Raw genomic sequence first — 17,771 nt, 5'->3', positions numbered from 1 at the left:
TGCATCTCGTAGCTCGTGTCTGGGATATTACTTAAATGAGATTACTCGTGTGAGTGGTAGTGGTTTATATACACGAAATGCTGTCTTGGTTATTCGATCTGTGTATTAATAAAATTTGTACAGTTTCATGTATCTATGTCGTGTGCATATCGATTTAACTGGAATTGTTACAGGAATTCAGTGTAAGGTGTGTTATTTGTTTGACACCTGTTTTTCACTTTTTCCTAATTTCGCCTTGATTTCCTTCATAGCCTTCTCAGCTCACAGATTGGATGACATCAGAGATGAGCTACAACACTGTGTCCATCCGTTCTTAACTAACACTCTTTCGTGTTCTTCAACTCTGATGAAGGCAGTCTGGTGTCTGTACGACATATAGGTAACCCTTCAGTCCCCGCATTTTTCCCCTGCTGCCTTTAGAGTACGAAAGAGTGCTTTTCAATCAGCATTATGAAATGATTTGTACAACTTGAGCAGCTTTATGAATGTAGGTTTACCTTTCTTCCCTCTATGTTTAAGGTAATGTGTATGCTGAGCAGTGCCCCATGGGTTGCTGAAACAAAGCTTCCCCAAGCTCGGCTTCTACGAATCTTCATATGTCTTACTTAACCATTAGTGTCAATATCTTGCAAACCATGACTTATTAAACTTATAGTTCGGTAACATTCACATCTTTCATCTTCTTTGGAATTGTAATTTCTACATTCTCCTTGAAATCTGAGGGTATTTCGTATGTTCCACAAATCTAGATTTTTCATGACAGGTTGAGTCTTCCAGAGATCTTAATAATTCTATGGGAATGTCATCTAGTCCAGTTTCGACCTCAGTTTTTCAGTGCTTTGGTAAATTCTTCTCGTAATATCGCAGGCGCCATCTCATCTTCGTCTACTTCATCTTCCATTTCTCTAGTCTTGTCTGCAAATTCGATTCCCGTGTTTGGTATAGCTCTAATAACAAATAAGAAGGTAATGAATCGTATGAGCGAAAAAGAAATTAGCCGGCCGGAGTGGCCGTGCGGTTCTAGGCGTTACAGTCTGGAGCCGAGCGACCGCTACGGACGCAGGTTCGAATCCTGCCTCGGGCATGGATGTGTGTGATGTCCTTAGGTTAGTTCGGTTTAATTAGCTCTAAGTTATAGGCGACGGATGACCTCAGAAGTTAAGTCGCATAGTGCTCAGAGCCATTTGAACCATTTTTGAACCAAAAAGAAATTGATTGCATGACTTGATTAAAGGAAGGGATCGGCTGATAGGACTCATTCTGAGACTTCAAGGAAATGTCAGTTTGCTAACACCTACATACATACTCCGCAAGGTACCGTACGGTGCGTAGTGGAAGGAAAACTGTACCACAACTTGTTGTTTACTTTCCTGTTCCACTCGCAGCTAGAGCGACGGAAATACGATTGCATATATGCTACCGTATGAACCCTAAACTCTCGTATCTTATCTTCATGGTCCTTGCTCGAAATGTAAATGGTTGGCATTTGCTGGCAGTCAGCCTCAAATTCCGGTTCCCTGAATTTTCTCAGTAGTGTTTCTCGAAAAGAACATCATCATCCCTCCAGGAATTTCCATTTGGGTTTCCGAAACATCTCCATAAGACTTGAGTGTTGTTCAAACCTACCAGTAACAAATACAGCAACCCGCCTCTGAACTGCTTTGATATCTTTCTTTAATCCGATCTAGAGGGGATCCCAAACATTCGAACAGCACTCCTGAACAGGTCGTCTAGCGCCCTTTATTCGGTCTCCTTTATAGATGAATCACACTTTCCCAAACTTCTCTCAGTAAACCGAAGTCGACCATTCGCCTTTCCTTCCAAAATCCTCACATGCTTGTTTCATTCCATATTGTTTTGCAGCGTTATGCCCAGATATTTAAATGACGTGACGGTGTCAAGCAGGACACTACTGTGTCCGAACATTAAAGGTTTGTTTGCCCTAAACATCCACATTAACTTAAATTAATACACATTTAGAACTGGCTGCCATTCATCACACCTGCTAGAAATTTTGTCTAAGTCATCTTGGATCTTCCCGCACACCACACCATCATCAGCGAACAGCCCCAGATTGCTGCTCACCCTGTCTACCAGGTCGTTTATGTATATTGATAACAAGAGCGGTCCTCCCACATTTCCCTGGGGCACTCCTGTCGACACCGTTGTCTCTGATGAACACTCGCCGCCGAAGACAACACACTGGGTGCTATTACTCAAGAAGTCTTCGAGCAACTCATATCTAGGAATGTATCCCATATGCTCGTACCTTCGTTAACAATCTGTAGTGGGGACCGTGTCAACTGCTTTCCGGGCATCTAGGATTGTGGAATCTACCTGTTGCCCTCTATCCATAGTTCACACTATATCATGTGAGAAAGGGGCAAGGCTAATTTCACACAAGTGATGGTTTCTACCACCGTGCTGATTTGTGGACATAAACTTCTCGGTCTGAAGAAAATGTATTAAATTCGAACTGAGAATATATTCAAGCATTCTGCGGCAAATCGATGTTAGGGATACTGGTTTAAACTTCTCAATCTGAAGAAAATGTATTACATTCGAACTCAGAATATGTTCAAGCATTCTGCGGCAAATCGATGTTACGGATACTGGTTTGTAATTTTGTTGGCCGAACAGTTCTAGGAACTTCAGTTCGGAACCGCGCGACTGCTACGGTCGCAGGTTCGAATCCTGCCTCGGGCATGGATATGTGTGATGTCCTTAGGTTAGTTAGGTTTAAGTAGTTCTTAGTTCTAGGGGACTGATGACCTCAGATGTTAAGTCCCGTAGTGCTCAGAGCCATTTGAACCATTTTTGTAATTTTACGGGTTCGTTCTTTCACCATTCTTATATACAAGAGTCATTCACGCATTCTTCCAGTCGCTTGGGACTTTGCACTAGGCGAGAGATTCGCGATCAAAAGCAAGCTAAGTAAGGGGCCATTGGTGTAGAGTACTCTAAAACCGAATTGGGGTTCCGTCCGGAAGTGGCAACTTATTTATTTTAACTCTGTCAGTTGTTTCTCTACGCCAGAGATGCTTATTACTATGTCATCCATATAGGTCTGTTCGATTCTCCTGTGTGGACGATTTCGTTAAATGCGTTATTTAAAAGTTCGGCATTAGTTTTTCTGTCTTCAGCTGCCACACCAGACTGGTCAACGAATGACTTGATGGAAGCTTTAAACAGGCTTAGCGACTTTACATAGGACCAGAAGTTTCTCGGGTTCTCCGTCAGATCTTCTGCTACTTAATGACGGTAGTAGTTGTTTTATTCTTCGCGCATGGATCTTTTCACAGACGCACGCGTTTCTACTAGGCTTTGCCCGCCGTCATTCGAGCGTTTTCTTTTGAACCAAGAGTGCAACAGCCTTTGCTTCGTTAACATTTTCCGAATTTTCTTGTTAAACTATGCTCGATCTTTTCCGTTCTTAAGTGAAGGAACTGTGTGGCGGTGGGGTTTAACAACTGTAGAAGGAAGCGACGGTTTGAATATAATAAGTTGGTTTAGATGGATATAGGTTGCGATAGTTACGCAGAGACGAAGAGGCTTGCACTGGTGGAGTAGCACGGAGAGGTGTGTGAAACCGTTCTTCGGACTGAAGGCCACAACAAAAACAGACACAGTCGTGTTCTAAAAGTCGCTACAATGGTTCTGTTTGGACACTGCCGACTGGCGGTACAGTGGGGGATGACATTTCGCTCTACCAGTAAAAGTCAGTGGTGTTAGAGGACCAGCTGGTAGCGTGCTGGAGGAGTGCGAGGCTATAACTGGCCAGGGCAGGGCTCAGGCCACCTGACAAACGCCTGCCGCCTCGCGATAAGCGAGCCGCGGCACGCGCCTGCAAATTGATTCCCGACCGCACGCGCCGCGTATAACTGACTGCACGCCACACCCCGCCAGCCGTCCACACCGGGTCGCGCCCCTCCCACAGGCTTTCGTCAGCGGCCCCCGTATGCCCCGACACTTCCCAACTATAGCCGCAGCAAGCAGTCGCTCTCACAGCGGCGTAAACTTGTCGTGGAATACGCTCATTCTGTTTCCTCTGAACTGGTCTCATATCCTGCTTTCGCACGTGATAAACACGTTCCAGTCTTGAACTCAGCAGTTAAAACATGCTCTCCCATCTCGATTGTGAGAGAACAGTTCATTCGCTTTGCGGGTTGTCCGTGCATAGTTTAGCTATCATAAAATAAAAACTGGGCAAACTGGACAAGTGCGATTAGGTCTCGCGCTTTGAGGGTTCTGTACAAAATTATGTACACTCTACAAAGTTTCCTGGTAAAACATGCTTTATAACTATGCAATTACAATTTTATGTAAGATAGATAATGCCTACAGGAAAATTAAATAGACCTTTCGACAAAAGAGAACCACTTGCATGAATATCAGGAGCTCAGATGGAAGCCCAGTTCTAAGCAAAGAAGGGAAAGCACAAAGGAGGAAGCAGTATACAGAGGGTCTATACAAGGGCCATGTGCTTGTGAACAATATTATAGAAATGGAAGAGAATGTAGACGAAGATCAAATAGGAGATATGATACTGCGTGAAGAGTTTGACAGAGGACTGAAAGACCTAAGTCGAAACAAGGCCCCGGGAGTAGACAACATCCCATTAGAATTACTGGCAGCCTTCGGAGAGCCAGGCTTAACAAAACTCTACCATCTAGTGAGCAAGATGTGTAAGACAGGAGAAATACCCTCAGACGTAAAGAAGAATATAATAAACCCAATCCCAAAGAAAGCAGGTGTTGGCAGATATGAAAATTACCGAACTATCAGTTTAATAAGTCACGGCTGCAAAGTACTAACACGAATTCTTTACAGACGAATGGAAAAACTGGTAGAAGCGGACCTCTGGGAACATCAGTTTGGATTCCGTAGAAATGTTGGAACACGTGGGGCAATACTGACCCCACGACTTTTCTTAGAAAATAGATTGAGGAAAGGCAAACCTACGTGTCTAGCATTTGTAGACTTAGAGAAAGCTTTTGACAATGTTAAATGGAATATTCTCTTTCAAATTCTGAAGGTGGCAGGGGTAAAATACAGGGAGCGAAAGGCTATTTACAATTTATGCAGAAACTAGATGGCAGTTACAAAAGTCGAGGGACATGAAAGAAAAGCAATGGTTGGGAAGGGAGTGAGACAGGGTTGTAGTCTATCCCCTATGTTATTCAGTCTGTATATTGAGCAAGCAGTAAAGGAAACAAAAGAAAAATTCGGAGTAGAAATTAAAATCTATATAGAAGAAATAAAAACTTTGAGGTTCGCCGATGACATTGTAATTCTGTCAGAGACAGCTAAGGACCTGGTAGAGCAGCTGAACGAAATGGACAGTGTCTCGAAAGGATAGAAGATGAACATCAACAAATGCAGAACTAGGATAATGGAATGTAAACGAATTCAATCGGGTGATGCTGCGGGAATTAGATTAGGAAATGAGACACTTAAAGTAGTAAAGGAGTTTGCTATTTGGGGAGCAAAATAACTGATGATGGTCGAAGAGGAGAGGATATAGAATGTAGATTGGCAATGGCTAGGAAAGCGTTTCTGAAGAAGGGAAATTTGTTAACATCGAGTATAGATTTAAGTGTCAGGAAGTCATTTCTGAAAGTATTTGTATGGAGTGTAGCCATGTATGAAAGTGAAACATGGACGATAAATAGTTTGGACAAGAAGAGAATAGAAGCTTTCGAAATGTGGTGCTACAGAAGAATGCTGAAGATTAGATGGGTAGCTCACATAGCTAATGAGGAGGTATTGAATAGAATTGGAGAGAAGAGAAATTTGTGGCACAACTTGACTAGAAGAAGGGATCGGTTGGTAGGACATGTTCTGAGGCATCAAGGGATCACCAATTTGGTATTGGAGGGCAGTGTGGAGGGTAAGAATCGTAGAGGGAGACCAAGAGATGAATACACTAAACATATTCAGAAGGATGTAGGAAAGGTACGGCCAAATTTTCAGGAAACATTCTTCACACACAAAGAAAGAAAACATGTTATGCAGACATGTGTCCGGAAACGCTTACTTTCCATGTTAGAGCTCATTTTATTACTTCTCTTCAAATCACATTCATCATGGAATGGAAACACACAGCAACAGAACGTACCAGCGTGACTTCAAACACTTTGTTACAGGAAATGTTCAAAATGTCCTCCGTTAGCGATGATACATGCATCCACCCTCCGTCGCATGGAATCCCTGATGCGCTGATGCAGCCCTGAAGAATGGCGTATTGTATCACAGCCGTCCACAATACGAGCACGAAGAGTCTCTACATTTGGTTCCGGGGTTGCGTAGACAAGAGCTTTCAAATGCCCCCATGGGCTGAGGTCAGGAGAGCGTGGAGGTCATGGAATTGGTCCGCCTCTACCAATCCATCGGTCACCGAATCTGTTGTTGAGAAGCGTACGAACACTTCGACCTAAATGTGCAGGAGCTCCATCCTGCATGAACCGCATGTGTCGTAATTGTAAAGGCACAAGTTCTAGCAGCACAGGTAGAGTATCCCGTATGAAATCATGATAATGTGCTCCATTGAGCGTAGGTGAAAGAACATGGGGCCCAATCAAGACATCACCAACAATGCCTGCCCAAACGTTCACAGAAAATCTGTGTTGATGACGTGATTGCACAATTGCGTGCGGATTCTCGTCAGCCCATACATGTTGATTGTGAAAATTTACAATTTGATCACGTTGGAATGAAGCCTCATCCGTAAAGAGAATATTTCCACTGTAGTGAGGATTGACACATTGTTGGATGAACCATTCGCAGAAGTGTACCCGTGGAGGCCAATCAGCCGCTGATAGTGCCTGCACACGCTGTACATGGTACGGAAACAACTGGTTCTCCCGTAGCACTCTCCATACAGTGACGTGGTCAACGTTAGCTTGTACAGCAGCAACTTCTCTGACGAGTCATTAGGGTTATCGTCAACTGCACGAAGAATTGCCTCGTCCATTGCAGGTGTCCTCGTCGTTCTAGGTCTTCCCCAGTCGCGAGTCATAGGCTGGAATGTTCCGTGCTCCCTAAGACGCCGATCAATTACTTCGAACGTCTTCCTGTAGGGACACCTTCGTTCTGGAAATCTGTCTCGATACAAACGTACCGCGCCACGGCTATTGCCCCGTGCTAATCCATACATCAAATGGGCATCTGCCAACTCCGCATTTGTAAACATTGCACTGGCTGCAAAACCACGTTCGTGATGAACACTAACCTGTTGATGCTACGTACTGATGTGCTTGATGATAGTACTGTGGAGCAATGAGTCGCATGTCAACACAAGCACCGGAGTCAACATTACCTTCCTTCAATTGGGCCAACTGGCGGTGAATCGAGAAATTACAGTACATACTGACGAAACTAAAATAAGCTCTAACATAGAAATTAAGCGTTTCCGGACACATGTCCACATAACATCTTTTCTTTATTTGTGTGTGAGGAATGTATCCTGAAAGTTGGGCCGTACCTTTTTGTAATATATATACAGGGTGTCCCAGCTATCTTGGCCACCCAAAATATCTCTGGAACAATAACAGCTATTGGAAAACGACTTTCACCGGTATCACTGTAGGGCTGGGGCCCATGAATGTACATATTTGGAAACATTCTAAAACGAAAGCATGTGTTTTTTAACACAAACTTATGTTTTTTTTTTAAATGGACCTCCTATATTTTTTCTTCAGCAGTCCATAGCAGGACAAAGCACATACACAATGGCGTTCATTGCATCGCAATATTCCCATCACATCCCGAGATATTGAGACGCGAAGTAGACGCTTGAAACACCCGACATGCGCTGCTAGCGCACGTCCTGAGCCTGAGGTGTGAACCCCATATAATGTTTACGTCTGCGGACTCTGAATAATAATAGAATAGAGACAATTATGTTATATTTTGTATCTGTAAATGATTAAGTATTGGACTTGTGAAATAATATCTGTGTCGGCGAGTTCTGGAACCGCTACAGAAAACAATTAGTAAAGAAAACCTCAGAGATTTGATGACAATCAGCCATTGTATAAATAGTAATGTAAGAATAATGATGTCGTTGTTTTCTTGGAGTCACGTAGAGAGGAGGAACCTGTGACGCTATGTTTCACGCATAGGTAGTTTTCATTTGTCAAGATTGTAAGCAGGACACCATTAGGCGCTGATTATAAAGAAAGGTGTGTGAACTTGTTATTATTCGAGTTTTAAATATAGTTATTTAATGAGAATTCGTATGGTATTATTAGAAAGCTTGCCTGGTACTTTACCCATTTATTTAAGACATTTTCAGCTTGTTAAGCAGTGTTCGCGGTGCAGAGCTGTGACACGACGGAACGAGACGCCGCCGCGGCAGATTCAAATCTGATAAGGGCAATCATACCGCAACAAGCGGTCAGGTAAAAAGTGAATTTAAAATTACTTCTTACTGCAGTTCGAGAACGGAGTACATCGTTCTGCAGTTGACCGTCTTGTTGCTCTCTCCACTTATATCATGAACACTTTTCTTCGGAAACGCCAAACAGTTGCAATATTTTTTGATCTGGAGAGAGCATACGATACCTGTTGGAGGACAGGCATCCTCCGCACACTGTTCTCTTGGGGCTTTCGAGGTCGGCTACCCCTGTTTCTTCGCGAATTTATGGCAGAGCGCACATTTAGGGTGCGGGTGAACACTACTCTCTCCCGTACTTTCTCCCAAGAAAACGGGGTACCCCAGGGCTCCGTGCTGAGTGTTGTACTGTTTGCCATTGCCGTCAATCCAATTATGGATTGTCTCCTTCCTGATGTCTCGGGCTCCCTCTTTGTGGACGATTTTGCGATCTACTACAGCTCTCAACGGACCAGCCTTCTTGAACGACGTCTTCAAGGATGTCTCGATCGCCTCCAATCTTGGAGCATCGAAACCGGCTTCCGTTTCTCACCCAGTAAGACCGTTTGTGTTAATTTTTGGCGACGTAAGGAGTTTCTTCCGCCCTCCTTACATCTAGGTCCTGTCAACCTTCCGTTTTCAGACGCCGCTAAATTCTTGGGTCTTATGTTTGACAGAAAACTGTGCTGGTCCTCCCACGTTTCCTATCTTTCGGCTCGCTGTCTGCGATCCCTCAACACCCTCCGTATCCTGAATGGTACCTCCTGGGGAGCGGACCGAGTGGTCCTTCTCCGCCTCTATCGCGCCTTAGTGCGCTCGAAATTGGATTATGGAAGCCTAGTCTACTCCTCTGCTCGGCCGTCTATTCTTCGGAGTCTCGACTCTATCCACCACTGTGGATTACGTTTAGTGTCTGGAGCTTTTTACACCAGCCCTGTGGAAAGCCTTTATGCTGAGACTGCTGAACCTCCGCTGTCCAATCGGCGAGCAGTCCTTCTGAGTCGTTATGCTAGCCATCTGTCTTCCATGCCTGCTAATCCAGCCCATGACCTTTTTTTCGACGCCTCCTTTGATGTAGGGTATGCAGGCCGCTCCTCCTCCCTACTACCCCCGGGAGTCCGCTTCCGTCAACTGCTCCATTCTCTTTCCTTCCGCTTTCCTAAAACCTTCTTGACAACTTGGGGTACAGCACCGCCTTGGCTCCGTCCCCGGATCTGCCTGCTCCGTGACCTTTGTCAATTTCCCAAGGATGGTACCCCTACACTTGTTTATCGTCGGGCATTTGCTGCTCTATGTGCACAAATGACGGACGCCACATTTATTTACACCGACGGCTCGAAAACATCGTTAGGTGTAGGGAGTGCCTATATTGATGGCGACACCCCAAATCACTTGCGGCTTCCCGACCAGTGTTCGGTTTATACTGCGGAGCTTTACGCTGTTCTCCAGGCTGTCCACTACATCCGCCGCCATCAGCGGATACAGTACGTAATCTGCTCAGATTCTCTCAGCTCTCTCCTCAGTCTCCAAGCTCTTTACCCTGTGCACCCTCTGGTCCACCGGATTCAGGACTGTCTGCGCTTGCTGCACCTGGGGGGCGTCTCGGTGGCGTTCCTCTGGCTCCCGGGACACGCTGGTATCTGTGGGAATGAGGCGGCCGATATAGCGGCCAAGGCTGCAGTCTCTCTTCCTCGGCCAGCTATTCCGTCGATTCCCTTCACCGATCTACGGAGCGTTTTATGTCGCAAAGTTGCTCATTTATGGCACGCGCATTGGTCAACACTTCCCCATAATAAATTGCGGGAAGTGAAAGCCCTTCCTTGCGCTTGGACCTCTTCCTCCCTAACGCGTCGTCGGGAGGAGGTAATTTTAACTAGACTCCGGATAGGGCACTGTCGTTTTAGCCATCGACATCTTTTAAGCGGCGATCCTCCCCCACTCTGTCCCCACTGCTCGCAGCTGTGGACGGTAAGACACCTTTTAATTGAATGCCCCTATTTTAACCCGTTACGCTCCGGTCTACAGCTATCGCCTGATCTGTCGTCGATTTTAGCAGATGACACGCGCTCAGCCGACCGCGTTCTCCAGTTTATTAGTGACAGTGAAATGACGTCAGTCATTTGAAGCTTTTTTTGGGGACAACCAACCCCTTTCTGTAGTGGATTATTAAGCATTCCTTCTGCTTTTAGTTTCTCCAATTTTATGACTTTGTTCCCATTGCTGCTGGTTTTCAATTTCGGTTTTTTACTGTTTCCTAAGTCACGCGCTGGGCGCTAATGACCATCGAAGTTTTGCGCCCTAAAAAAACAAAAAAACAAAACCTTAACTTACATCTTCTGTTTGGTCACTTTTTATTTCCATAGTTCAAGAGCAACTGATAAGATTTTCAGCATTCTATTCATTTCATTTCAAGGGTGTGCATCTATCACGAAGTCATCAGCAAATCTGAGCGAATGTATCCTTTCACCGTTGAGTTGTATTCCCTTTGTCTTCTCGTTTAAGATTTCGACAGTTTGTAAGAAGTCCGTGACTAAGGAATTTATTGTTAGCGCACTCGAGCAGATATAATTTCGATGGATTGCTCTCGCGCTGCCTGTGATATGTAAGCTATAATAGAATCGCAGTGTCGGCTGCAGTGGTGGTAGCTCGCAGTCGGGCGGTTGGGTCGGTCCTGCCTGAGCGACGTAGTATAAGGTAAAAGCAGCCGCACGCATATCTAATTTGTTACAACCAAATTTGTACTAATGTTATATCAAGTCCCATGTAAATGTTTTAAAAAATCTTTTAATAATAATCTTGTCTATGAAATTAACAATCATTCATCTGAATTTAAAGAATTTACTAATTTCTGCAATCCATGGTCATCTCGATTATCGTAAACAAAAATCAGTTGTTTCTTTTTATACATGACAAATCTAGCGGCCAGCATTGCACTGGGCTGTGCCAGAAAAATTTCTTATAGGAGCAGATATATACGCGTTATCCGGCGACTTCATTGAGGTAAGAATTTTCAATATATTCAGAAAGATCTTTCAGGGCCATGACGCAGCACTGCTGACGTCCAAATTTACGGGTTTAGATTCACAGTCAGTTAATTATTGAAAGGTTATATATGAGTCATATTTTTTTATTGGAAGGTTAGTCACGTTATTATTGCGAGGTTACGGAATAATAAACTGTTGGTAGGTTACATTAAATGTGGTATGGAACATCCAAGTCTAATTGCTTTTCTAGTCCTGGTCCTTCCTCTATTTTACTGATTTCGATTAATCATTCTTCTGTCCTTTCAGTCCAGTCGTCCTTTCTTCATAGTTCTAAAGAGTATCTCCTCGTCCACTTTGTCAAAATCTTTTTTAGATCAGAAAAGATACGATAAGTCCATTTGTTCATATCTATCTTTCTCTCCAATAATATGCGTAAAGCAAAAATTACTTCTCTTGTTCCTCTGATTTCTCTAAAACTTCATACCATTGGCTAAAGAAATAGGAGGAGGGAAACAGAGACAGGTAGACATGTAACGGTATCCACAGGACATGTGGCCTGTAATTTAAAAGTGTCATGATGAACTCTCCATTGGCAAAAGATTTCGGAATGGTCTCCCATTCGGATCTCCTGGATGGGATGTCAAGGGGGAGGTGACCATGAGATAAAGCTCGAATTATCAACGAAAGGATAATGTTCTACGAATCGGGGCGTGGAATGTCAGAATTTTGAATGTGGTAGGGAAACTAGAAAATATGAAAAGGGAAATGCAAAGACTCACTCCAGGTATAGTAGGAGTCAGTGAAGTGAAATAGAAAGAACACAAGGATTTCTGGTCAGATGAGTGTAGGGCAATATCAACAGCAGCAGGAAGTGGTATAACGAGAGTAGGATTCGTTATGAATAGGAAGGTAGGGCAGAGAGAGTTACTATGAACTGTTCAGTGATAGGGTTGTTCTTATCAGAATCTACAGCAAACCAACTCCGACAACTACAGTTCAGATATATATGCTAACGTCGCAAGCTGAAGATGAAGAGATAGAGAAAGAGAAAGTACATGAGGATGTTGAAAGGGTAATACAGTACGTAAATGGAGACGAAACTCTAATAGTCATGGGAGATTGGAATGCAATTATAGGGGAAGGTGCAGAAGAAAGGATTAGAGCAGAATACGGGCTTGGGACAAGGAATCAGAGAGGAGAAGACTAATTGAGTTCTGTAACAAGTTTCAGCTAGTAACAGCGAATACCCTAATCAAGAATCACAAGAGGAGGGGATATACTTGGAAAAGGCCGGGTGATACAGGAAGATTTCAGTTAGATTACATCATGGTCAGACAGAGATTCCGAAATTAGATACTGGATTGTAAGGCGTGGCCAGGTGCAGATATAGACTCAGATCACAATATAATAGTGATGAGGAGTAGGCTGAAGTTTAAGACATTAGTCAGGAAGAATCAATACGCCAAGAAGTGGGATACAGAAGTATTAAGGGATGATGAGGTACGCTTCAAGTTCTCTAACGCTGTAGATACAGCGATAAGGAATAGCTCAGTAGGCAGTACAGTTGAAGAGGAATGAGGAATGGACATCTCTAAAAAGGGCCATCACAGAAGTTGGACAGAAAAACATAGCTACAAAGAAGGTAACTGCGAGGAAATCATGGGTAACAGAAGAAATACTTCAGTTGATCGATGAACGGAGGAAGTACAAAAATGTTAAGGGAAACTCAGGAATACAGAAATACAAGTCGATGAGGAATGAAATAAATAGGAAGTGCAGGGAAGCTAAGACGAAGTTACTGCATGAAAAATGTGAAGAAATCTAAAAAGAAATGATTGTCGGAATGACAGACTCGACATACAGGAAAGTCAAAAGAACCTTTGGTGCCATTAAAAGCAAAGGTGGAAACATTAAGACTGCAACGGGAATTTCACTGCTAAAAGCAGACGAGAGAGCGGATAAGTGGAAAGCATACATTGAAACCCTCTATGAAGGGGAAGATTTATATGATGTGATAGAAGAGGAAAGAGGAAACAGAAGTCGATTTAGAAGTGATATGGGATCCAGTGATAAAATCAGTATTTAAAAAAGCTTTGAAGGATTTAAACTCAAATAAGACAGAAGGGATAGATAACATTCCCTCAGAATTTCTAAAATCATTGGGGGAAGTTTCAACAAAACGACTATTCACGTTGGTGTGTAGAATGTATGAGTCTGACTTTCGGAAAAATATCATCCACATAATTCCGAAGACTGCAAGAGTTGACAAATGCCAGAATTATCGCACAATCAGCTTAACAGCTCATGTATCCGTGTTGTTGACACGAATAATATACAAAACAATGGAAAAGAAAATTAAGGATGTGCTAGATGACGATCAGTTTGGCTTTAGAAAAGGTAAAGGTACGAGAGAGGCAATTCTGACTTTGCGGTTGATAATGGAGGCAAGACTAAAGAAAAATCAAGACACGTTTATAGGATTTGTCGACCTGGAAAAGGCGTTCGACAATATAAAATGGTGCAAGATGTTTGAAATTCGGAGAAAAATAGGCTTAAGCTGTAGGGAGAGATGGGTAATATACAATATGTACAAAAGCCAAGAGGGAATTATGAAAGTGGACGACCAAAAACGAAGCGCTCGGATTAAAATGAGTGCAAGACAGGGATGTAGTCTTTCCACTATACTGGGCAATCTGTACATCAAAGAAGCAGTGATGGAAATAAAAGAAAAGTTCAGGAGTGGGATTAAAATTGAAGGTGAAATGATATCAATTGTACGATTCGCTGATGAAATTGCTATCCTGATTGCAAGTGAAGGAGAATTACTCGATATGCTGGACGGAATGAACAATCTAAAGAGTACAGAATACGGATTGAGAGTAAACCGAAGAAAGACGAAAGTATTGAGAAGTAGCAGAAATGAGAGCAGCGAGAAACTTAACATCAGGATTGATGGTCACGAAGTAGATGAAGTTAAGGAATTCAGCTACCTAGGCAATAAAATAACCAAAGACGGAAAGAGCAAGGAGGACATCAAAAGCAGACTACCAGTGGCAAAAAGGCATTCCTGGCCAAGAGAAGTCTACTAGTATCAGACATAGGCCTTAATTTGAGAGAGAAATTTCTGATAACGTACGTCTGGAGTACAGCATTGTACGGTAGTGAAACATAAACTGTGGGAAAACCGTAACATAAGAGAATCGAGGCATTTGAGATGTGGTGCTACAGACGAATGTTGAAAATCAGGTGGACTGTTAAGGTAAGGAATGAGGGGGTTCTGCGCAGAATCGGAGGGGAAAGGAATATGTGGAAAACACTGATAAGGAGAAGGGACAGGAGGATAGGACATCTGTTAAGACATGCGGGAATGAGTTCCATGATACTAGAGGAAACTGTAGAGAACAAAAACTGTAGAAGAAGACAGAGCTTGGAATACATCCTGCAAAGAATTGAGGACGTAGGTTGCAAGTGCTACTCTGAGATTAAGAGGTTGGGACAGGAGAGGAATTCGTGGTGGGCCGCATCAAACCAGTCAGAAAACTGATGACCCAAAAAAAGAGCATCTACCCCATACCACAAACTGTACGGCGCCTTGCGGAGTGTAGAAGTAGATGTAGAAGTAGATTTTGCCATTTCGCTCTGCCAAACATCCAATGTAATGGATCATTTGATTTGTACAGAGGTTTCACACACGTGCGGTCGAATTTTAAATCGGGAGCCCCAACTTTCTAGGACATTGTGTGTAAAAAAGAAAAAAATGTATGATATATGCATCAGGGGTATGAGCACTGAATGGTTAGGGCGTGGATGACGAGAGCGGGCCGATTTCCAGCAACGCGCGGAAAGGGCGGGCTGTAAAGGGGGAATTCTCGTTTTAATGCTACACCGGGGGAACTGCTATTGTGTTCAGCTCCAGCGCTCACAAACGAGAATTCATTATGACGGAAAGGCGGAATCTACCGATAATAATAAGTGCAATTTTCGCAGTGATATTTATTGGCATTTTTTACAACACGTGGTCCACATATTTCATATAAAATATTGCTGCCGTTTAAAACGCGCAAATTTACTTAGAAGTGTATTATGATTACTAGCGGCTGCCATTAACGATTTCAAAAGGACTGCCTCAAAAAATTTACAAGTAACTGTCGTTTCCCGGACATCGCTTCATTTTCAGAGACAAGCACGTGCAATTCGATGTTTTTTTTTTTTCATTTGAGCAATGCATTACAATACGTTACCTGTCAACTCTTTGTCATGTGTTTCTAGTTTTGTTTTACTTCCTTGAAATGTGGTCTGCGACGATATATTACTATCTGCCGCGTTCCAGGCTTCTTCCTAACTTCCCTGAAAGTCAAAGAAGATCGTTACTCCCCTGCAGAAGTGTTAGACGATTGAGATCGAGCGCAATCATTTTACAAAATGACAAAATGAGAATGACACCGTTCCTCACAACCGACTTCTAATCATGTTGCGCACCAATGGACTATCACCTCAGTCGTGCGACTAGATTCGTTGTGTCCTGCACAAGTCACAAAGATGTGGCAGATGATTCTGTCGTTTACTGTCTATTAAAGTCATAAGAAGATCAAAACTTCTTGCGAAATTGTTTAGACAAGGTACCTGCATGGTGCGAAAAGTGGCAATTGATCCTGAACAATAAAAAGTGGGAGGTCCTTCACATGGGTACTGAAAAAAAAAACCCATTTAGATTCGGTTACATGACACATCTCACAAATTTAAAGTTTGTTAACTCAGCTAAATTCCTAGAGATTATAATTACGTACAACTTAAATTGGAATCATAGAAAACGTTGTAGAGAAGGCGAACCATGACTACGTTTCATTTGCGGAATACGTACAGGATGCAACTAATTTACTGAAGAGTATCCATTCTTTTCCGAAGTACCGATGCGCAGTATGAGATGCTTACTAGATCAGATTAATGGATGACATTAAAAATGTTCAAAGAAGGGGAGATCGTTTCGTATTTTCGCGAAATAGGGGAGAGAATGTCACGAATATGACAAGCGAGTTGCGGTAGCAACCACTGAAACAAAGTCGTTTTTTGTTACGCCGTGACTTTTCCACGACTTTTCAGTTACCAGCTTTCTCCTTCCAATGCCAAAATACTTAGCTGTCGCACATCAAAATAGGAAGAAACTACCATCGCAATAAAATAGAGATCAGAGCTCGCACGGATAGTTTTAGTTCATTTGTCCCACGTGTTGTACGTGACTGGATCGGTTGAAAAATTGGCTGATAGTGGTTCTGTGAAAACACTGACGAACCCTTAAGCGTCAGTCGCAGAATAATCATGTAGATGTAGACGTAGATTTAGTAACACAGGACACTTATCACAACTTGGACGGAAAGTATATTGGTGTTCTGAGTGTCGAAAGACTTGAAAAGGAAGCAATAACTGAGAAAGAAGTGAGACAGCGTTGTAGCTTATTCCCGTTGTTCAAAATGAACATCAAGAAAACATTAAAGGAAATAGAGGCGAACTCTGAAAAGGGAACAACAGTTCAAAGAGAAAAAATAAAACTTTTGAAGTTTGCCGACGATTTTGTAAATCTGACAGAGACTACAACGGCGTTTGAGGGTAAGCTCAATGGAAAAGTAATCGAATTAAATCAGGCGATGCTGAGACAATTAGATTTTAAAAGAAGCCACTAAAGATAGCAGATGAGTTTTATTATTTGGACAGTAAAGTAACTGTCGCTAGCCGAAAGAAGAGAATATTTTATGCATAGTGGCCATAGCAAGAGAAACGTTTTTGTAAACGAGAAATTGTTCACGTCTGTATAAACTTTAGCGTTAGAAAATGTTTTCTGAAAGGAATGAAACGCGGACAATATACAGCGCAGACAAGAAGACAGTAGAAGCATTGTAAATGCGGTGCTACTAAAGAATGTAGGAGGTAAGATGGGTTGATCGAGTAATCTAACTGGGTGAAGAGGAGTGGGTGGTATATGCTGACAGAAGTAAGGGATCGCCTGGTATGACACATCCGGCAGCAAGAAAAGGTAATTGAGATGAGTATGGCTTAAAACTTATAGAGGGAGACCAAGGTTTAGTTTTCAAGAAGAACCTCTGTATTCTGCACTGGGAAACATTACTGGTGTTGACCTGTTTTTACGCTGGGCGTATTATCAAAGAGTTTCTTTTCTGCCCTAAGGTCAGATTCAGTAAGTGTCAGACTTTTCATCTATTTTTTTGTGTATGTATCCATTAACTAAAATTGATCTTGAAAAAATTTCATGAAGAGAATCATTGTATTATGACGCCATACTTTGAAGTATTATAACAGATGATTTCAGGTCGTGGCATATGTAATCCCAGCGTATAATTTCAGTTACTTTCTTTCGTACAATGGATACTCTTTGTGAAAGTGAGGAATTTTTCCAAATA

This window comes from Schistocerca nitens, chromosome 6 (assembly GCF_023898315.1).
Source record: "Schistocerca nitens isolate TAMUIC-IGC-003100 chromosome 6, iqSchNite1.1, whole genome shotgun sequence".
Taxonomy (NCBI): domain Eukaryota; kingdom Metazoa; phylum Arthropoda; class Insecta; order Orthoptera; family Acrididae; genus Schistocerca; species Schistocerca nitens.
The sequence above is the reverse complement of the archived record's forward strand: the minus strand, read 5'-3'. Positions refer to the sequence as shown.